General features: G+C 40.7%; 1 protein-coding gene across 17 annotated transcripts in view; it reads left to right on the top strand.

Annotated features, from left to right (window-relative positions):
- Positions 1-5,378: 5,378 nt before the first annotated feature.
- The window catches only part of LOC138066889 (uncharacterized), a 512,507-nt gene continuing 494,251 nt past the window's right edge, over positions 5,379-23,634 (top strand). For 11 of the 17 annotated variants that reach the window (XR_011140536.1, XR_011140535.1, XR_011140532.1 and 8 more), the window contains exon 1: positions 5,379-5,539. The gene's annotated coding sequence lies outside the window, so the exon portion shown is untranslated. The remainder of the gene's footprint in view (positions 5,540-23,634) is intronic. The other 6 variants (XM_068940384.1, XM_068940378.1, XM_068940387.1 and 3 more) reach the window with 1 other exon arrangement.

Here is a 23,634-nt window from a genome sequence, read left to right as displayed (position 1 = left end):
CTAATTCAGCTCTCTGACTCCCCTAGGATGGTTCAAGCTTCTCGTAGTGAGGATTTTGTTTAGAGGTATGTTTTAGCTATAGTCACCTAATTGTTTAATAAAAAGTATGTCTGATTTGACCCTTGACTTAAATATGGCCAAATCCTTGGCACTAAACGCTTATTTCTCCAATGCACCATTCTGTAGTTAATCAAATGGAAGCTATTAATGTTGTCCAATAAAGTAGTAGATAGAAACCAAAGAGACTGCTTTGTAAATTATAAGACAGCCAACCTAAATTACTTGCATAAATGGGGGACATGTTGTGTTTTTCTGTGCTTTTAAACAGAAGAGGTATTGGGGATTTACTTCCTGGTTTCACAATGAAGACGAGACTCTCAAGGTTCAAGTGGTGTTTCATCCTTTTGATTCCGAAGCAGAGTGTTCATGAGGGATAGCACAGGAAATCCCACTCTGTAACCCTGTTACCTAGTTCAGGTTGTTAGTGATCTTGGGGTAATCCATGAATTATCTTTATATATCAGATAGCAATACCATGCCAGAGGAAAAGATGCTGAAAATATAATAGGGCAGGGTGAAGAAATGGGCAGGAGCATGTTCACAGAGGCCTGAAGCCTTCTGCCTTCCAAACAAACAATCTAAACAAAACCATCAGACAAGTGATTGGTTGGAGGCATGTAAGACAAGTTCACAGATGAGTGCCTCTGTAGGAGATGCAGCTTAATCCTTTCGACGGACAGTTGTATTGTACTCTGGAAGCATGCTGGACTGTACAGACTCTCAGTCCCCAACAAAAAGAGAGTTAATGGCCTCAAATGGCCTCATGCCAGGGGTTGTGAATGACAGCACTCAGGCTTTTAAAAGGCAGAACATACAGTATTAGAATCATAAAAGAATACACATACTTGGCATTAAAAGGATGGCATAAATATTTCCAAATGGCTCCTGGCATTTGGACAGAGAAAACTGTAAAACAGTCTCTTATCGTTACAAGAAAATATATGGTCATTGAAAATCTGCTGGATTGGGAAAAAGTGATTTCCTTGCAATGTTAGAGACCTTGCAAAGCCTTGGTAGCAATTTTTCATCATTTTGTTAATTTTCACTAATATGACAAGTATGCTGCTAATATGATTGTTCTGTTTAAAAGCTAATACCACTATTAATATGTTACAGTGATGAATTACTAACAATAATCTATCACCAAGGAAAAAAATAGTGGCATAATTAATGCAGTGTTACTACTGTACAATAGTAATTTGTTAAGTTAGTGCAAAGCTCTCAAAGAAGACTTTATTCTTCATGTTTTCTTCCATAATTGCTTTTTCCCAGGTTTACAGTAATAAGATCTGCTCACAGAAAAGAAACTCTTTTCTTTTTGGTCCAGTAGGTGCACGCTCCTGGACTAATACCTTTTAATCTTAACCGTATTTCACTAACTGGATGTTACTTTTTAGACAACAGACTTTTACTGCTATTTTTAAGATCTTTTTTTCTACTCCCTTGTACAACAGTGCAGCATATTACAGGAATAGGCTATTGCACTGCAACTATTTTATGACTAGAGGATACATTGTCATATTGCATTGATTAAAATACTGCTAGTCTACATATCACTGTACTTTTTTACACACACATTTCAAATGGAATCTCAGAGTAAGATAAACTAATATAGAAAAGACCTTTGCAAATGAACTAGTTTAGTACAAGTAGATACTCAACTCTCAAATGTGGAGAATGGAGGAAAATCCACATATTCCCTTTATTTAGTCATCTTGCTGGAGATGTAAAAATTCTTCCAAACATTGTCTGCAAAATAGCCTTTTACCGGTGCCTGTTTCCAGAATGAGACACCACATACACTAGACCATACAGATACTCAAATATTATATTATTATTGTTATGTGTCTTGGCACACTTTCTCCTGTGGTCCCCCTGTCACAACTGATCCCTCTACTTATATCCCTGCTCAAGCCAGTGAGTAATCCCCTCCCCTCCTTAAGATCTACCTCTGCTCTGAAGAGCAAAAAGCATGTTACTGATTATATAGACACAGAGGTGAAGAGGTGCAATCATTGTTTATTCAGTCATATATTTGTTCCATGTTGGTGTTCTGCTTTAGACTCCTTGCTTTTGAGACAGGGATTGCCATTTTTTCCATGTTTCAACAGTACTACAGGGTCCTCTATGCTTCTGCTCATTATATGGTATTATGATACAATAGCTAATTATGAAATAAATCATTTACAGCTCTGTAAATTGAAAGGTAACACTGCCATGCTGGTTTGGTATGATCTTCCGCGATTTACCAAAGCAGAGTAACTGTGGGAGAAACAAGAGTTTAGAAAAGTAAGCCCATCCCTGGTCATGCACTGTTTGTCTTTAACCTACAGTTACTCCAAGACTGTAGGATCTATCATAGGATCCACCTTATCCCATGCACATGTGATAAATAGTATTATCTTAGTTACATTTATTTAATATTACCAATAGCTTTCACGTGTTCTACTGTGCCTGGCACTATAGTTAAAAGGTTGCATAATAAAAATCCTGGAATAAACAAAAGTTTGACTTGGTAGAAACATTTCTCATTGAGTGCTTACTCAGCTGGACGTACAAATGGAACTCATGGCAGATGAAGCAGTGTATTTTGTTTCTTAAATTGGTGGCTAGGGAAAGGAAATTTAAGCTATGCAATGTAATCTGCTTTAATAAAAATGTGCTGCTAAGACCAACACAGCACGGCTTGAATATTCAGAAAAATTAATAACACAAAAAAACCAAATTCGTACAAAAGTTATTTTTCAAAGCATAGCAAATCTTTTTGCCTTCTTTAAGATTACATGAAGATGGGTTTTACTATTCAGTGAGCCATATCTAAGAATGCAATAAAAATACTGTTGCGCATCCACAATGCCTACTTTTTCTAGAGTAATTATTCACAAAGTTTTATCCAGAAAGAATTCATTTTTAAAAGACTGTAAAGCAACACCTTTCCAAAGTCATGTCTCAAATGCTCTGGCATGTCCTTTTGAAGAGCTAGTGGAATGAAGACAAGATCTGAAATCAGCACAGCATGATGCCACCATTTGGAATCACAACAAAATTATTTCTATCTTCACTCTCATTTAAAAAAAAATAAAAAAACTCTTAAGAGCTGAGTATAAATTAAATATAGTAATTCAAATCTGGCTGAGAAGCTGCAAACTTTTATGCCAAGTTCTAGCCTGAAATGAATTTAAATGGCCACAAGTATAAATTCCAGTAAGGGGAGATTACAGCGAAATTTGGACAGGGACAATTTGTTTATTGAGAACATAAAATAAAAACATAACAATAAAGAAATGACATAACCTTTAAGAGGGAAGAGGAGAAGGCAGAAACTGGAAATTATTCCCAAAACGATGCTTGAAGAAATAAGCAGAAATAGGACAGCAGGGCTGGGGTCATCCTTAAAAACTGCGTAGTGGTGTTTGTTTTGGTATATGAACTATGGGAGAGAGGTCGAACTATGCAGAGTGGCCTGAGAGCTGCCAAGTTACTCAAGACTAACTACAAGGCCTGCATGGCAAGTCGTCTGCTCTGACTAATGACCATGGCCAACCAACTTCTCCGTATTTTATTGTGAAGTAGTTTGCAAATAATTGTGCAGTTCCGAAATCCCGTATTCTTACTGACTGAGAATCCACAGCAGTGTAATAATAAGCATGTATACTTCTTTTTATTTTTCTTTGTGCTCACTGTATACAGAGAAAAAGAGAGATAGATCCTTATCCCAAGAACTAACAATGGCTTTACAAGGGATTACCGAGGCTTAGCAGAGGTTTGGGGGTGATCCTTACCAGAACGAGCACCTTGCCAAAGACAGACACAATAGTTAAGATACAGTAATGTACAAGGCATAGATTTGATTTCAAAGCAGAGGCAGTTGGCTGTAGGAACGACGATCATTACCGTACTAACAATCTCAGGGGAAAATGTATTGGAAACTCCTTTGATGATTGGCATGCTGTCACTAAGCATTTTATCTCCACTGTATAACAGTGTAAGTAAATCACCTTTTCTATATAATGATTTTTTAAATTGTCTTTGTGCTATTGCTCTTTCTACACATCAGCAGCAAAGGTAACTCTTGAAATGCCATATATTTTACAGCGCTTGAAGACCCCCAGAAGTGAATGATGGTTAAGTGAACAGAGAGAAAGAGAGGCACTACTCTTTACCCGGGACCATAATACAAAAAGTAACAGAACACAAGCTAGGGAGAATTTCTGCTGCCCGCTCTTCTCTGCCCTGGGTGAGCGAGGTGGTGCCTGAAACTCCTGGAGGACGGTTGGTTGAATACCCTGTGGGAACTGCCCAGCACGGGGTCCTTCCCAGACTGTGAAGCGCTTAGCGCCGGAGCTGAGCTTCTTGCCTCCAGCCTCCAGGGGACTTCCCCTGGAGTCCTGGGAAGTTGTGGTCTGATGGCATCGCGTACTCTGTCTGTGAACGTGGATTTACGACGGGGAGTGGAATTCCTTTATGGACATGGATGAAGTGCTTTGAGGTCTTCAGGTAGCTGAAATAGGAAATACTCTAATATTTCCAAATGGAGAATCTTGATACCAAGGTCGAAATGCAAGCAAAACATGTTAGTAGTGCTAACACTTCCTAAAAATTTTCCACAACAAAACTACAACGATAATCTGTATTACCCCACGGGGAATTCCCACATAATAGTAACAAGCAAGCCTGCTTGCGTTCTCAGCTTAAATTTTTAGGCAGCGCAGTGAGAAAACTTGAATCTGGAAGTTTCCATGCGTCTCCTCCACAGCACACAGCACCAGCTGGAGCCAGTGACGCATTTGTAAAACCGTGCGGTTTCCAAGGGAGAGTGGGGCGAGCGCGGTGCCGTGGGCCTGGGCCCCGGGCCGGGCCGGGGCAGGGGCCGGGGCCGGGGCAGGCGTGCCGCCCTCGCTGCCCACCAGCGGCTGCCCCGGCCGCGGTCCCGCCGACAGCCTGGCCCGCACACCGGGAGCCTCGAGAAGGCACGAACCCCAAAGCAGCGGGGGCGGCTTCCTCTCCCTAATGCCTCCTGTCGCATCCCCCCCACCCCAAGCACACACACGCCTATATATATATATATATATATATATATATATATATATAAAATATATATACACACACACACACAAATATATATGTATATATACCTAACCCTGCAATTCTTGTTAAACGCAGCTACTAAATAACAACCCCTTAAAAAAAAAAAAAAAACCACCGCACACACACAAGCCATAATGATGATGATGATGCTGACGGGAGGGGGGGGGGGAAATAAATAAATAAAAGCGAGCGAGAGTCGGCGAAGGAGAGGGAGGCAGGTTCAATTATCTAAACAAAGAAATCATGGCGGAGTGTTTACATTTGGCAGCCCCAAGACTGCTGGATTACGGACCCCCCCTCTCTTCCCCCCCCCACCCCCCCCCCCGCCAGCCGGGCCCCCCGGCGGCAGCAGCGGCGTGCCGGAGCCCGCCGACACCTCGCCGCGGCCCGGGTAAGTGCGGAGCTTGCGGCGGCCGGACCCGCGCCCCAGCCCTTCCCGGGCGGGCGGGGGCCGTGCCGAGCCGTGTCTGTGTGTGTGTGTGTGAGTGTGTGAGAGTGTGAGCGGGGGGAGAGGGGGCCGTGCCGGCCGCCGCGCTGCCCCCGGGCTCGCCGCGCCCCCGCGCCGCGCCGCGCCGGGCAGGGGCAGCCCGTGCCCGTCCCCGCCCGCCCCGGGGTCACGGCGCCCGGCGCTGCCTGGCGGCTCCGCCCCCGCGGCCGGCCCCGCCGCGCCCCCCGCCCCCCGCCCCTCGCCCGCCGCCGCCGCCGCCGCCGGGCGCGGGCCCGCGCCCAGCCCGGGCGGCGGGTGGCTCCTGCTGCCCGCGTCCCTGGCTGCCGCCGCCGCAACGCAGAGGGAGCGCCTCGGCTGGGCCCCCAAACCCCCTCACGCCGAAGCGCCCGCCCCCCAAGCGCGCTTGCCCGCAAAAGCTCTCGCCCCCAAAGGCCCTTGTCCCCAGTCCCCCTCACCCCCAAATCCTCTTGCTCCAAGCGCCGTCACGCCCTTAGCCCCCAGTTGCCCTCACCCACAAACACACCCGCCACCCAACACCCCCATCCCTAAGCTCTTCCGAGGGCCGTCAGCTCCAAGCGCCCTCGTCCCCAAACATCCTCTCCCCCGACACCCTTGCCCCCAAGCACCCTAACCCCGCCCAGCACCTTCTCCTTCAAAGGCCCTTGCCCCAAAACCCCTGGTTGCCAAACACCCTCGCCCCTGCAGCGAGGGGGTTTAGCTGCTCTTGGTGTTCCTCAGCGCCCTCCCCCCCCCCCCACCAGGCCCCATGAAACAACCGGAAAGGTGCCCAACTCCTTCCCCCTGCCAACATGCAGCCCCCAGACCTGCTGATCCTGGCTCCAGGCCCCGACAGGCAGTTGCTGTGAAATCTGGAAACGACCCTTCCAAACAGAGCGCGAGTGTTGCTCCGGGTGTCCGTCAGAAAGTTCCCTGGCCCCGGCACATCTGCGAGCTAGAAAACTGCAAGGCTAACGTGGCCCCTCTGGCCTCCCACATCTGGCTAACGGTTGGCGGACTCCCGCCAGCTCTGCGGCACGGACGCACGGGCTCTGTGTGTGCACAAGGCTTATCCCCGTATCGGGGTGCTGGGGAGGTGGCAACACGCAGGTGTTGCTTCCAGGGTTTTGCAGGCTGCTCTGACACGGTGGAGGCTGCCAGCACAAGGACCAGCAGAATTACTGCTCCTTTTGGTAGCAGGACTTGGGAGTTGTGGAAAACAAGTTGGCTGGTTCCTGGCTTTTTCTAATACTTTGTTCAATCTACGTATATAGCTGGGGCTGTGCTTCTGCATGTCACAAATGTGGCTTCAGCCATGGGAGCCTGAATTGTTTGTTTGCCCCCGTTGGGAGAAGCAGACAAGGTACAGCGTTCCTTATTTCTCTTTGATTCTGCGTTAAAAGTTTGAGGAGGTCGAGCTCCTGAGCAAAAGAAAAACGCCTAATATTTTAGAGCTACAAGGCACTTGGAAAAAACAAAAGGGGGTTGGGGATTCTGAAAGTTTCAGTTCACGTTGGTTTGTGCCTCTTCCCAGCGGTTTTTTAGCAAATCCCTTCACACTTCATCTCCCATCTAAACAACGTTGAACTAGGCTTGATACGTACACCAAGGATTTGGAGGCAATGGGCGCTACAATTATTTATTGTTACGATATTGAGAAGCCTGTGTTTGTGCCCGGGCAGCAGCGGGGCCTTGAAACGATGCGGATAGCAGAAAGGTGGAGGCGGCCGTCGGTGCCACCGCCACGTTTGCTTGTATGAGGACTGAGGGTTGGATTCTGCAGTCTGACACTCTTTTTGCTGCGCCTGCAGGAGCGGTATGCTAAAGGGGTGGCAGCGTGGCCTGTGAGGGATAGCTGCAGTACAGGGTATCCTACAGACCCACCGCGGCTGTCTTGCGTCACTAGGTGCCGTGGCGTCAGGTCGCTTCGCCCCGGTATGAGGTGTCGGCGTGCAGGTTAGCGCCAAGCGTTGCAAAGCTGTGGCTCTGAAGTGAAGAAAGTTATGTTACTGGTGCTGGGAAGGTCATTGCTCAAAATCCCGTTTCCTTTTCTCTCTTTTTTTTTTCCCTCCTCGCCCCAGCTACAGTCTACTACATCCACCTTTAGGCCAGGCGTGGCTGCGTTTGTACGTTTTGTGGATGAAAGGCCTGTTGAGGAAATTCCCCGTACGCTTCGATTTTTTTGCCACTTTACTTCCTGCTTGAGCTGTCAGTTGCTAGAGTCTCCGAAGGTCTGAGGCTGTTTTCTCAAGGAAAGCTCTTAATTTAAGTGGCCTGTTAACTGTTAATTGCTGTTCTGTTCTGGCTATTTACCTGGATATCATGTCAAACCTGCTGTTCTGGTCCAGAGGCTACACTGGTTATCTGCTCTGATCGCGAAACTGCTACTACTTTCTGATGTTTTATTGAAGACTTCTTTTTTTTTTTTTAATGCAAACTGACATTTCCTTAGATTTAAGGATTTTGTTGAGTAAGCTGTCCCTCTTGAAACCGCTTATACAATAATCTCAAGTTTATGTCTGGTAAAAAAAAGAGACTTCCCTGAGATTTAATGCTCAAAGAATTTTAGTGTTTCCTGCTCTTCAGTATGGGGCTGTTTAGAGGAGAAAAACATTCAGAGCTTGGCAAAACAATGACCAGGTGATGGGTGAGACGGCTGCAGAATTAGCTAGGAAGTGAACTCGTATTTATCACACTAAAAATGTTAGTATGTTCAGTGTAAGCAAGGATTGAACTTCGGATGTACGTTCATCAGGCAAGTTTTGGGAAGGTCATGTTATTTCCAAGGTTGTCCTGAGATCGGTGCAGCTAGTGCAGCACTGGCACTGCCAGTGCAAATCCACTCCTTGCAGCTATTTCTTTTGCTGTGTTTAATAAGACTACATTTTATTCAGTTTTCTGGCTAACTTAACTGGGTAACTTTATAAGATTGATGCCAGAATGTGACTGCTTGACCAGGATAGTCACACAGAAGCGTTAAGCAAATGCTAACAGAATGCGTATAATTTTGTTTCAGGCTTTCTGTGATAGAATGAGACTCTCAGGCTATCACCGGACAGTAAGATATTATGACATGAATATATATGTTGGAGCTGTGCACAAAATGAGGATTTCATGCATAGGCAACACAGTGTGACAAGTCATATCCTGTGTGACCTTGGGCTTACATTATAAAGTTGTGTAATAATGTATTCTGCTAAATTAATACACAAAATAAATGGAACACACCTCATTTTTATGCTAACAATGACATTTTTCAATTCTAAACACCTTTTATGCTAAGACCTCAAAGTAAATTACAGGTAGGAGTAAACCAAGCTTCACAACTCCATTGTGAATTTTTGTATTATCACTCACAAAGTACTTGGAAGGTATATTTATTAATTACTGTTATTTAATGTCCTGTTAATTACTGTCTGATTTGCTCACTCTCTGATAATGTTCTCTCTTCTAAAATGTTAACAGTAAAACGTTACCTTAGGAAACTACAGCAAAGGCAATGTTTTAATTTCAGCCATAAGAATGGACAGATCTGTCAAGGGTAAGAGGAAAAATAACACTGAGTTTGATTCCTCGACGAATGAGGAATTAGCAGAGATTTTGCCAATAGTGTATGTTCTAAAGGGCTGGTAGGTAAATTAAATTGGAGGTCACTGTGCTATGTGGTTCATCCCAGGATGTAGCTATGTACCTGAAAGGCTGATAACACTTTGCAAAGACGTTAACTAAGGGGACCAAAGACACTTAAATTATTTTGTTTAACTTGAATCACAAAGGATTGGCTTTCTAAAAGTGCTGATTACTAGCTTAGTTCTGTCATCATTAACATCAATGGTAAAAATGTTGTTTACCCTAATGAGAGCAGAGTTAGGCCATTGATGAGTGCGTTTGCAATCCTGCCCTTCATTTTTGTAAAGTGCGAGTTTAATCCTGCATTCCTCATTCTCCAACGCAGGTTTCTTAAGAAGTTCAGCATGAGATTTGATTCTCAGTCATACCACTGTGCGTGGAGATAGAATAGCATTTCTGGGATAAGGATCCAGCCTGTAATGTTCTTCAGTAGCTTTTTCTCCATCGAGGTCAACGAAGTTGCATGGGCAGTCAATTAGTACAGAATTTAGCTCTAACTTATTAATGCATATTTACAACCTTAATTCCAGTTTAACAGAATGTTTTGTGGTGGAACATTTACAGAAAGAGCATGCGGAAAAATTATCACTGCGTGTATTAAGCACAAAGAAAGCATCCCTATACTGCTGTGTTGGAACAACTGACAAAACAGAACATATTACAAGAAACTATCTTTTTCATTAAGTCTGCACAAAATGAGGATTTAACGCTTGGGCAGCACAGTCAGTCCCAGCGGTTTAGTGCCCATAATCCCACCTTGAAAATGGCTTCACAGTAATTACTATTACAAAATGGACACTGCTTCCAATTTTGGCATGTCTACTTCAACATATAACTAATTGCAGACACAGAAGGCAAGGCCTTCCCAGCTGCCTAGTTCCAGAAGTGCAGTTACGCTAACCTTCCCGTAAGATTTCCAGTCTCAAACTGACAACTTTCCGCTTTGCCTTATTTTGTCACAATAATGCAGAGCATGTGTGGCAGCCACCCTCACTTTGGCATGCTCAAAATATCCCTGGACATTAAGATATTATGACATGAATATATATTTGTGAGCTTTGCACAAATTGAGGATTTCACGCATAAGCAACATAGTGTGACGAGTACTATCCGGCATGACCTTGCAAATGCAGGCTGAGCTCCAGAATAAACAGCTCAGAAGAGCAAGGAGAATAGCAGAATCTCGGATTCTGGAAAGAAATCCTATGGTTCAGGTCCAAGCCTGTGGCGAGTAGCATACAGCCCTTCTTACAAGTGCTTAAAAGTTACCTGCTTTACAGATGGTGAAGTCCCATGGCCTGGAGGACAACAAAACGCCAACTACTTTTGAAGGAAAGGGTCATTATTGCAGAAAATGCATGATGATCAGCGGTACTCATCACACAGCGCTGAAAATCCTCTTCATGGCTGGAGGTTTCAAAGCTCCTGGATTCAATAATGTTACTGTTCACTTTAATGGCACCCATGGTTGTTGCTTGCTTAGGCTCTAGTTCCTATCTCCCGTATATTTTCTTCTCAGCTTTTTTTTCTCTCACTAACTGAAGGATAGGTTAGGATGAAACAGTTCTTTCTGTCTTTCAAAAATAAATGTACCTTTTTAATACAGGAAATAACATAAATGTTTACGTTTTTACTTATAGCTATAGGGAAGTAGCAAAGTATCTCCCACTAGCTTTAGATCTCTTTAGATTGTCTTCAGATGACCTCTTGCTGTTGTTGAATATCTTGTCAGGTGGCTCATCAGTCAGGCCTTCTCTCTATTGACTGCTGCCTTCTACTGCATTAAAATAATTCACTCAGTGCTAGTGTGTGTCAGAGGGCTCGCACACGTGGGGTTGTAGCAAAGCAGTGTGACTGACTATCCAACAGTAAAGGTAAGAGTCAAAGGCAGTACCGGAGGATGGATTTAAGGGGCCAAGAGTGAGGACCTGAGCTTAAATGCAGCTCCCAAGCCAAGGGGCAGAGGTCCCAGACAAGGCTTCTCAGAGCTCTTCTCACAAGGCTTTTTCTCACAACTTCCAGTGGTCTGGTGCGAGGCTGCAGAGCTGCACCTTACCAGAGCTGGCCTTGAGCATGGGCAGCCAAACCCCTGTGGAGGGAGTAGAGGCGGCTGCGGAGCCTGTTTGTGCACGCAGGGCCCTGACAAATAGTTGGCCATAATAATGTTGCACATAATAAATGCATGATTTATGCACAGCTAATGACTTAGTGGTATGATGTTTTCTTCAAGATTATTTTTGCACAGGTAGTAATGTCTGTTCTTGTTTAGGGGACCTAAATTTAAATATGACCTTGAAATGTGCTGCCTATTCTTAGAGTATGCATCAAAGATTCATATTATTCAGCATATTTTTCAGTCCTAGTTCTTTAAAAATTCAGTAGGTTTCACTTCTCCATTGCCATATGGAGTGCCCTCACTACTTGTCCTAAGTTGGACATAAAGAAGAGTCTGCTGCCTTCCCTAGCTCTATCTTTCATGTTTCTGAAGAGCATTACCATATTCAGAGCATTATCCTGTTCCTCTCAGTCTTCTCTTTGCTGGGCTAAGCAGTCCCAGTTGCTTCAGCTGTTCTTCACATGTCAAATTTTTAGACTCCCCTCACTTAGTCCAGACCTGTCTAGACCTGCGTGCTGACAGCTGGTCTCAGTACTCACTCCAGCTGATGCCTTACCAGCTGTGGAAGTTATTTTGTTTCTATCAATACTCTTATTTACATACCAGTGTGGTGTTTTCCATTTAGGCTCAATTCTTAGAGTCGTATTACTACATGAAGCTGGTGGACTATGGTGTAAGCAGCATTAGTAATAATGAATAATATACATCTTAATATGGTGGTATACCTTATTTGTAAAATATTTCTCTTTTATGAGTTTCATCTTTCCTCTCCCTTCTTTTCCGGTTGAGGGATAATTTTAGATAAATGATGATTACCACACCTATTTCCAATATAAGGATAGGATTGTGTCATATGTAACACAATCCCATACTGTATAACCATCCTATATATTTACAAGAATAAGTAATTCTTTTTTTTTGCTTTTGCTATGGTCTGTTGGGAAAATCATGCCTAAATGTTAGTGTTATAGATATATAAATGCGGACACAGCAGATTTTAAACTCCGTGCTTACATTTTGGCCTAGGAACAGATTCATTTTGCTTCCAAAAAGCATTCTGTGAAGTGTAATTCATTTGATAATATTTCTTATATTGTGAAATCTTTGAGGTTTGGCTATCCATGTGTATTTGCAGAGCAGCTAGCTTTTGTCTCTGCGTCCTATGGGTGGTTTAGAAATATAAATATTTAATGGTAATGATAACAACTTTTTTCAGAATAATAGTACTTTTGAAGTTCCATCTTGGATGAGTGAAACCCTCCTTACACATTTTTTCCACCATTTTGAGGAATATTTTCTTGATCTTGGAAGCATTTCTGAAATTCATAGTTCTTTACATTGCAAAAAATACCACAGATCTCACATTACGGACCTGCTTGCTCCAACCTGTCTCCTGTTTAAGATGCACAGCGATCAGAATGCATGTGGCATGACTGAATGTATTCTCTGGGTATGTCTACCTTAGTGCTTTAGTTCAGATGAAGAATAATCTTTGCAAATGATCATCCTCACTTCCTGTACTGTGATTCTTATCATGGAGTGGTCTCCCAGCACCCAACTAGGTTTCTCATGGGTTAAATGATACCAGAAGTTAGTATCCTGGAGCACACCTAGTGTGCGCCAGCTGCTACGGGGCGTTCATTCCATGGGGCCAGAACTAGCCTGGAATAAACCACCTGAATAGTATATAATGTGGACACTGGGCCCTTAGTACCAACTGTTTTGCTCTGCAGATTCTCTCTCTTGTCTTGCTGTCTCACTGCTAATGTAGGCATGGCCCTTGGTTTCAGAGCTCAGAGGCCATTAGGAAATAAAAGACCCTTCTGACTGCATTATACCAAATCCACTGCCTTACTGAAAAATCTCTAAGGAATATCTTACCAGATACCAACTCTTAACTGCAGTAAGATACACTCTACCTTATCCAAATTATGAAGGAAAAGGCAGAAAGGTTTTCTTTTGACTGTGTTTATGATTCTTTGCAGAAAATACCAATTAATGGAGCTATTTGTGGAGTCCCCCCCTTGATTTTCATTGGATGACCCTTTGAGAAGATACCTAGCGAGTCAAAGGCTTCACTGCATGGCACCGAAAGCACACGGAGAGGTGCTTTAACTGATCCATGAAACCCTGACAGACTATAGATTATCCATTTAAAAATAGCTGTCATGATATATTGACAGCAGAAGTAGCAAATAAATAATACATATTTTTAAAATTTCCGTAATTACATGTTTATCCAGTAGGCCAGAACAGCTCTGTCCCGAGGAGCTGTTGCAGTCTGAGTAAATAATACATGTTTTAAAGTCCATAATTACATATTTAAACGATAGACTATCGAGGAAATAATGCACATTTTAAAAAGTCCATAATTACATATTTACATGATAGTCTGTAAATTCTGTAATTACTTATTTACACAATAGACCATAGCAGCTGTTACAGTCTATTATGGTAACTCTCATAGAATTATATTATGGATTTTTTTATAACTTAAAAAATCAGTATATATAACCAGAAAATCGTATTGTTAATCTTAAAAAAAAAATCCACAAACCCGTAAGAAGAGAAAATCTGTGTGAAGGTAAAAATTTAGGGTGATATGGAGATAGAGAAATTCTTATCCTTTCAGTGATAAATGTCTTTTGTCAGCATGAGGTGCTTAGTATTTTTCATTAATTTCAGAATTTATTTAGGTAGCTGAAATATAAATATGTAACATTATATGAATATATTTTCCTTATTGTCATGTAGGCGTTCAGTCTGGGTAAGCATTTGGGATCCTTAAAATTCTTTAATTCCTGCTCTACTCTTATTAAAATCAATGATAAAACTCCCATCAACCCTGGTTTCAGAAATCATTTATATTAAGGACAGCACTTAAGCCTGTACTTGAAATCAATGGCACTTAAGCGTCTTTTAAAAATAAGCACCTACTTAAGGACTCTCATGAATTCTGATGGACCGAAACATATGATTAAATACTTCCCTGAATTGGGATACTATGTTCAGTGAAGGCAGAATTGGAACTTTTGGTATATATGGCTTATTGGTGGGCCATAGGTTTTTTTCTTGCTCTTTATATGGCTTCTCCCCGAGGAAAAGCTTTTTTTAGCATGTGTAAATACAGACATATGTGTGTAAGAATCAGTACTATAGCAAGCGTGTTACTGCTTCTTTGTTCTTTGAAGAGATTCATGGATTGAGAATTCTTCCAGTGTTCTCAGTAGCTCAGCTGCTGAATTTATTCCTCATGTTAAAGACCGGATCAATACACCTAAATGAGACTTCTGTCCATAATTACTACTAAATAGCAAGGCTAAATCAAGCAAGTCAGAATCTGACATTTAGCTCTGTCGGACCTTATGCATTTAGTAACAAAACAGAGTATGAGAGAAACCTTTGATCCTCACTGTTAGTTTCATTAAGACATTTGAGTTAAGAGAACTGAAACTGTTGAGAGCCCCGTTTATAGACATGCCTTAAATGTAATGAAATTCACAAGTATATTGTAACAGTGGTATGAAGTCAAGGTGCTCAGCTGCACCATGCAGGCTGGTTACATATTTGACTAAAAGTATCAGGTGAAGGACTGAAGGTTTTGTCTTTCCTTGGCAATAAATCGTGCATCACCAAATTTGGCAGAGAAGTATCTGCTCATGCAGTTACTCAGAAATAAAGAAGCCGTTCTATCAAGCTGTAATACACAGAAATTGTGTTGAATGGGGAAAGAAAAGCCTCAACAAGATGCACTTGTGCTGTTTTTGCTGTGTATCTTCCCAGATCTTGTTACTGATGTACACATCTGGATATTTGGTCAAGTGACCTGGAGCTTCAAAGGCCAAAGGGAAAGTCAATATCAATCCTTTCTTAAAAGTGCAAATGCTGGTAGAAGAAATGATTAAATAGTAGGAGCCTAATTCTTATCTCTTGAGTAGTGCTTTTTACCTGTGTAAAACAGATAAACAGCGTTACCGGAGTGGTTAGTATTTGAAACCCACAAATGAAAACAAGGGATGTAAGGGACTGGAAAACCAAATAGGCAAGCAATAACCTCAGATTATGCAGGAGCCATATTTAAATGGTTTAAATTTAAAATAATCTTCATTCTTTTTTTTGGATTCTCCACAATAAATCCTTGCATTTGAAAAATAAAACACGGAAGATGTACCTCTCTTGCTGGGCAGTCCTTCGGCAGTCAGTACAATGAGAATAACTGATCCTCTTCATGCAAGTGCTATCCCTATAAAACTGTCAAGGTTGGTATCCGTGCCATTTTGCAGCCTCTAAAGTGATGAGTACTTCAGTTAAAGCTACTCTGTATTTCATTTAAAATATGCACACAAACATTTGTTGGTTTGGTAACATTTCCAAGCTTTACCCTTGGAGTTAGCATTCAGGAGTTGTCATCCTTTACATGTAAATCCTAATCCTGTGAGTTATTTCGATTTTTGAAGGCTTTGAGGGTCTTCAGCGTTTCACCGGGTGAATACTGTGAGTCTTCACTACTCCCACCCTTCTTTATTTTTAGAATTTTCATTCTTGCCAGGTAGGCACGTGTTACATATTGTTGCTATATACAGACTTTATGTTCACATAACTATGGCAGTTATTTAATAATTCTGATCTGAGGTGAGAGATATCCAGAAGTATACAATATAAGCTTACACAAATAAACAAGCTGTATTGCACCATATAAGCTGTATTAAGGGAAGCCTTTGTTATCACATGCTTTTGGGGCACAAAGCAGTTCATCTTATTGTGAAAAATCCCGCTGGGAGCCAGCACACAGAACATTACCTGAAGAAAGCAGGCAAATTCCGGCACATTATATTTGCCAATAAGCAGTACTTTATACCTGTAATTCTGTTAATTTTCAGAAGTAATTTAAATTCATCAGTTGTCAATGAGTAATTCTGTCAATTAGGAGTGTTTCCAGAAGTTAAAATCTCAGTAGGATTGACACAACACTTTCTCCTTCAGAGGCAGATAAATTTAGTACAAAGTATTTTGTCTCACATGGTATTTTGGAGTGGACTTGAAAATTAGGTTTGACTAAGAGGAGATCTTAACCGCTGTCTTCATGTACGTAATGGGAGCATATGGGTCTTCTGGAGAAGAGAGAGACAGACTTTTCTCAGTGGTACACAGCAAAAGGAGAAGAGGCAATGGACACAAGCTGCCACAAGGGAAATTCTGATTAGGTATTAGGAAAATATTTTTCATGGTGGGGGCAGTCAAATACTGGAACACGTTATCCAGAGAGAGTATGCAATCTTAAACATTGACAATATTCAAAATACACTTGAGAAGGCCCTGAGCAACCTGCTCGGAGTGGCCATGTTGTGAGCAGGGGCTTGGACGAGACAACCTCCAGGTGTCCCTTCCAACCTACATTATTTGGTGACTCTGGCCCTTTCTTTCGTGGGCGCTAGATAGCTCTTCATGATTTTTACAAGAAAGTTTTGCTCTGGGTTCTCAACTGTCTTTTGTAGGTGACGGTATAAGTAGGACACTTTCTGAAGGACGCAGAGTATCTGCAGGTCTTAGTGTATTCTGTTGGAGTCTGAAGATCCCTCATCATCTCTGAGGTGCAGATCCATATTCTGCAAAGGGCTTTTAGATGGAAATGTGCTGCGCTTTATAAAAATAAAGGATTACTGGTTTGTGGTGGTCCTCATTTGTGGTAGAAGAGTAAGTGATTACATCACTTGGCAGCTATGATGACAAATACATATTTGTCAGAAATAGTTATTTACTTTATATGCATTTGCTAGTTTTCTTTTATTGCTTTTTTTATTATAATGGAACTTGAGGACAGAGACAGATTTCTTCCCTGCAGTGTTAACTATAGTAAGAGGTAGCGTTATGGAATGTCATCTATTGCCTCTTACAATGATAAATATTTCTGAGACAAAACATTGTGAAAACCTATATGTATAAATTCCTCTATCCTGGCTATTACGATAAAGAGCAAAACTACAGCTTACCATTACTAGGGATTTGTGAGCAAGTAAATGAATTCTCCCAGGTAAAGAACCCCTCCTTCCCCGCGCCATTTTTCTGTAGTTTACATGCTGTTCTTCTCAGGTCTTTATGCAAGTGATATGCTTTTTTCATATAAATATATAGGCCAGTATTTTGCCTTTGATGGAATCAGGTGCAAGTGAGAAGCACTTCCATTACAGCAAAAAAGGAATGACCATCCTTTACATATTTTTTTAATTGGTTCTTTACGCTTTGTGTTAAATTTAAGAATCCATGAATACTTTATAATATTGAATTGGCTGGGCCCCTGGAGGAGTCACATTCTCTGGCACAGTTGGTCAAGAGGGCATATATTAAAGATGGATAAACTGAAACTCAGAGAAACTAACGGACTTTCCTGAGGTGTCCCTGGGAGGTAGGCAATATAGCTAGTGTAGCACAGAGGAATCTTGGCTCTTAGTCCCACGCGTTAGTCAATAAAAAATAGTGTATCTTGGTAATGCTAGTTATTTTTCTTCTATCTTAAAAGTATTCTGAGAGATGAATTTGATGAATTTCAATGCTCATCAAAGCAAAGGAAGTTTTACTATAGCTTTAACTAGAGTGAGAGACAGTGTGGAACGGTGTTGTGCAAGCAAGCCCTCACAGCTGTATTAATGGACTTCAAACCTGACCTGCCGTACCCCCTCAGTGAACTGGGAGGCCTCTCTGGTTCAAAGAGTGAAGAGGGGAATTTCGCTATAGTTAACAGGTTCATCTGTTTTTCTATTGCGTGGAGTCTTGACTCTCTGTTTTAAAGGGTGTTGGAAAAATATCAAGCAGAGGACTAATGTGAGGGCTAAGATGAGGAGCAAGAAGAATATCATATGAGGCAAAATGACCGTAGCTACGAACTTTCCATAGCAGCAGAGCAGAATAGCTATGGTTATGCCCTGTTAAGTCCCACAGAAATTTAACCAGTCAATTAAAATGTGCAAGGAAGAACAGAAAAAATATAAATTCAGTAAATTTCCAGATACAGCAAATTCTATTTATATGTAATATGTGTCATCTTTTCTCTTGAACATGTTTGATTTCTACTACTTTGTTTCAAAGGAAATATGTTTTAAAATGCAGCTGAATAGCTTTCTGAAAACGTAACGCTTAAATAGGTCCAGGTTTTGGGTTCAATAGTTTTATGGGCATGCACCTAAAAAAATATCAATAACAAAAACTGGATGTCTTTGTTGGTGGTGGTGCTGTACGTAGGTAAGTACTTGTTGAACATGTTGTTCAAGAGACATGTTTGAAAGTCAGGAAGTCAGACTTTTAGAAATCAGGTCTTCAGATAACTGAAACATTTATCTTCCTTTTTTTTAAATTCTTTATTTTGAATACTTGATGTTTACACACATAAAGGGAAATGCCTCAGCTGTTGTTCTACAGAAGCCTTATCGAATGACTAAAAGCGAAGATAAGAAGTCTTGTTCTCATTCATGACCAGTGCATGTGAGTAATTGGTCAATAATATGCATCAGGGCTACTAGGTGTGGTCTCTAATATATTTTTAATACATTGGTGGTTTCTAGGCTAATATAGGAAAACAGATAACTTAACATAAAACTTATTAACATTCGCAGGCCCATGTTTCCACAAGCTCCAACCCAGGGTCTTTACACAATCACAGTGAACTTTTAATCATGAGTGTTGAAGACATTATTCATCGCATCCAAAACAGTTTTGTGCAGAAGTAGCTGCATATCAAAAACTTGCAGGCAAATGACTAGTGACTGGTTTGAGGCCAGTTAAAATCTGGCATATTTACATCCTCAGCTATCACTTAATTTCACAGTTGCATTTGTATTCAGTCAATGGTGTTAACACTGTAGCTTTTGTGATAGGTCCTGTAATATTTCTGAATGCTATTATAATAACTTCTCTATCACCTGCACCTTTTAATGATTCATAAATTCCTTGATTTCTATGAACAGCAAACTATAATAGCTCTATAATCAGGACAGCCTGCTAAGGTATAGCAGAAACTTCTGCTGCCTGACTACCTCCAGCTTTCCTTCATTGCCTGACTAAATTGTTCAAAATGAGGTTCCACTACGATTTGAAACAAGAAACTCTGGAGTTCAACACAAGTACCAGTGAAGGAGACCATGCTGAAAATTAAAAAGCAAAATAGACAATAACATGTAACAGATTTCAAATAGAGTAAATGCAAGTGCATTCACTGTATAACAGACATATTATTAGCCGTACCATAACTTCTCTTTTTCCTCTTTCAGTTGTTTGGTCCTTTTTACTAGCAATTTCCCCTACATACCATCTCTACATCGTAACAGCACGCACATATTCTGCCACGATGACACTTTCCAGTAACTTTTTTCTGGCATGGTTAAACAACTTCATCTGAAAACACAAAGGAACTTCTGTGAATCAGGTCATGTGAGAAATGTTGGGGTTTGGCACTCCTCTTTGCTTTCCACCTACCCGAACTAGATCAGTCCTTTAAAACTGCAGTAAGTGAAATATCATAGGCAGGACAGAAATCACAGATGCAGTAATCAGAAGTCTCTGTGCTTTTTTTCACAGTGGTTTTTTTTTTCCCCTCCAAAACTTTTAAGAACCTAGCTCACTTAGAGAATTAGGCACTGGATGCAAAGGCTTTTTCAGACAATAGTGACATATTTCATTTTCTTCCATCCTAGTATTGATTAAAAGCTTCGACTCTCTGCTAGCCATGCCATATCCTATGTGATCAGTCTGCTTGAAAGGTGTCCATCCTAAAACTAACCCATTTTTGTATTAATTTTCAGAGCTTTTTCATCTTTTTTCAGCTATCCATGACTGGATAGACATGGAGAAATGTCTCCTTACTTCTAAAGGATAGGGATGAGATACCTTAATTTTATAAATAAGCTCTCACTGCTTCAGTTCATGGTGAAGTCTGCTGTGTAGAGAAACAGAGAGCTGTCAGTGTGCCCCTTTCATAAGCTGTGAAGTCATTAAAAAATAAGCCTTCATTGATCAAAGAGTTCATTCTATAGGGAGTGATTTTTCAAAAGTGCTCAGTGCTGGCCTAACTCTGGATCCATTGAAGTCAATGGGAGTTCTACCATTAACAGCAGAATTAGGCCAACTAAGTGCTTTTGAACATCACACACTTCATATTTTTTATTATTTTTTAATTGCGCATATACATTTTTTTCTTTATTAAATGAATTTATGCAAAACCTCTTTATCTAAGCATTCACAACCAAACAGGTATGAACTCCATCTTCATTCAGGTACTTCAAAGTAATAGTTTTAATAGCATTGAATGACATCCTACCTTGAAGCCAGTGGCAGCTGTGTCTGATGAGAAAGGAATGGAGAAATTAAACAGTAAGAAAAACAAAATGGAGGTGAAACACAAAACACATTGTCTCCTTACTGGTATAAGAGAATTCACATATCCGGTCTTGGAGTTAGGTAATCTAATTTTTACTTCAAGAGATGATTTTGTAGAGTGACAGTAGCTATACCTATATCAGGTATACAAGTTTCATTCACCTCATTTTTTCTGAAGATGTTACTTGCCAGCCTGCTTTGTAAAAGGGACTTTCCTCTATTGCTGGTTAAGAAATCCTTTTTCCTTTTCTCTTGCTCGTGGTATGTTTCCCTTTTAACTATCATTTTCCCATTTCTGTAGCAATCTCTACACCATTCCACTGCTGGTATCTAATATGTTGCTAGTGGTAATAATTTCACAAAACTTCCTTTTAAAACCAGCTACTACACTGTAATATTAGAAATTTAAGATGTGCCTAGTTTTAAAGAGGGAATGAATAGACACATGGGTTCTTATTTGAGTAGCAGGAAAACTGGTTTGAATGGTATTTCAAAACAGTATTATGTTACAATTACTTTGTGATTCATATAAGCCAGTATGGGTTAGTTAAAAGAAAAATTATGCCTCTCTGATCTACTGGAACGTTCAAGTGTATCCAAGAATGGTGGCTACAAGCGACGCCGCTGACCACTGGCCTAGTGTTCCAGGGTGTCATCAAAGGTGCTGCTTTAGGACTGGAGTTATTCAATACTGGTGTGTTTTAATTTGGGGTGAACTTTGAAAAAAATGTGCAGATGATATGCTGCTATCTGAGGTAATCGAGATTTTTAAAAGTCTGAGAGAAATTTTAAAAGCGTCTGCCAAAGGTGAGTAAATTAACAGACTATCGAACGAGACAGTTCATGGTAATGCATATTAGAAAGCATCATTTAAATTTATGTTATCCATTTTCAGATTCTATATTAGCAGTGATTTCTTGTGGAGAAGATCTCTGTGTCACCATGGCGAGATCAATGAAAAACTCTCCCTGATAACTTGGCTGCCGAATCTGATCCTACTTCCATTTAAATCAATAGCAATACTACAGCTGATTTCAGTGGAAGATGATCAGTCTCCTAGTGGGATGAGATGCATAATATTACCAAAATATTATGCCAATAAATCAATGACTCTGGCTTATACAGAATATTCTGATCGATTGTGGTAATCCTTTAAGGCACAGCAGGAAGGAAATGGTCATGTTAGAACTGCTCAAGATGCAGAGACTTGCTAATGAGGACTGACCAAAGAAACAAAGTCAAGTAGTTTAGAGGAGAGTCAAAGAAAAAAAACATGAAGTGGCTTAGAAATAGTTGAATGCTAGAGAGATATAAATTTGGGACACCTCTTTTCCGACCTTTTTAGCATACTAATAGGATCTGGAAAACAACAGAGAGGAATAATACTGGAAAACCAAGCAAGTACATGGTGTTTCTGACTCTTACCTTGCAGAGATATATAGACTCTTAACTGCTGAACAACATATAACTGTTTCCTAAACAAAATCAAATAAATAGGGTCAATTATTGGTCATACATATAATTAATTTCTTGATTTGCTCTTAAGAGGTATGGATTTTTTTCCTCTACTGGAAATTATGTACTTCTATTAAGTAAGTAATGGTCTGATCTAAAGACACATTGACATCAGTGAAGAAAACCACTGATTTCACTAGCTTTGTACCAATCGCTCAAATCCCCAAGTTCCTCTAGTGTAGTATTTTGTTCTCATATTGCCTTATATTACAGTGATAGAGAAAATTCAGTTGGCTTACTTCTGACACCATTTGCAGTTTGCACTCGGGTTTTTGAAAAATTGTTTTCCCTTCTTAATTTTTCTGATGTTCAGAGGGCTTGCCTCTCACCTCCTCCTCTTGGGAAAACCAGAAACAATTCACCAACGTGAGAGACGGATCAGACTTGGTGACTTAGACTTTATGCCTTTAAAGGGTAGAGTCCTTTTCCTTGTTATACGCTACTGCTAGTTTTATTAGCATGAATTTGTCAACTCTGAAAGAAATTTGCCTTCCCTTCTACTCTGTCAGGCTTTTGGTCTGTCTGAGTATATTTAAAGTCATTCTGAATTTCATCCTGTTTCTTTTCATTGACTGACCTACCAGTTTTTCCTCTCTCGACCATATTCTGTCATCTTTACCGATTGTTTCCACACTTACTGACCTTGTAGATTAGTCTTTTATGTGTTACTCTATGAAGCCTCTAAAGAGGGTGGAATATATGCTTGCGCCTTCCACTATGATCAATAATTTTTAATTCTTCTAAAAAAAGTGCTGAGGGCATTTTTAGGCATGATAACCCTTTTGTGAGCTGGGCTAGCAGTTTCTCTTGCAGTTACATAAACTCTAAATTGTATTGTTTCCTGGAATAATAACGTTTCAGGAGTATCACAGAGATGTGAAGTCAGGGTTTTGGTATTTTGCTAGATAGTGATTATTGCTCCAGCTCGTATTTCCAACGAGATTTTAAATATATCTGCTAATGATTCCTCTGTCTCTTCTGACATTCTTCTGAGCTCTGAATTAATTCTGTCTATTCTTGAAGTTATGTGAACCTTCAGACTTTCTAATTTCTTGATGAGCTGTTCTGTCATGTTACTGATTTTCTTCGGTGTTTATTCTTCCTCCCCCAGGAAATTTATGTCTGATCCTGTCATCAGTCCCAACCTTGTTTTATGGACAATTAAATAGAGAGTTCATTTTTAAGCAGTCTCCTTCCTGTTAGTATACTGCTATTTGCCATTTCATAGGTGTGCTTCTGTTTCTCTCCGTGACCTTATGTTCTTTACATGCTTGAGAAGAAAAAAAATCCTTATTTACAATTTGTTCATCTTATGTGAACTTCTCCTTTCATTTTCACCTCTTGCTTTCCTTATCAGTACGTTAGTCTTTTAACGTTCGCTATAATCTTTCTAGCTCTCTTCTCTCTTTATATT

Source organism: Struthio camelus, chromosome 3, assembly GCF_040807025.1.
Source record: "Struthio camelus isolate bStrCam1 chromosome 3, bStrCam1.hap1, whole genome shotgun sequence".
NCBI classification, from domain to species: domain Eukaryota; kingdom Metazoa; phylum Chordata; class Aves; order Struthioniformes; family Struthionidae; genus Struthio; species Struthio camelus.
This window is presented reverse-complemented; position numbering and strand designations above follow the sequence as displayed.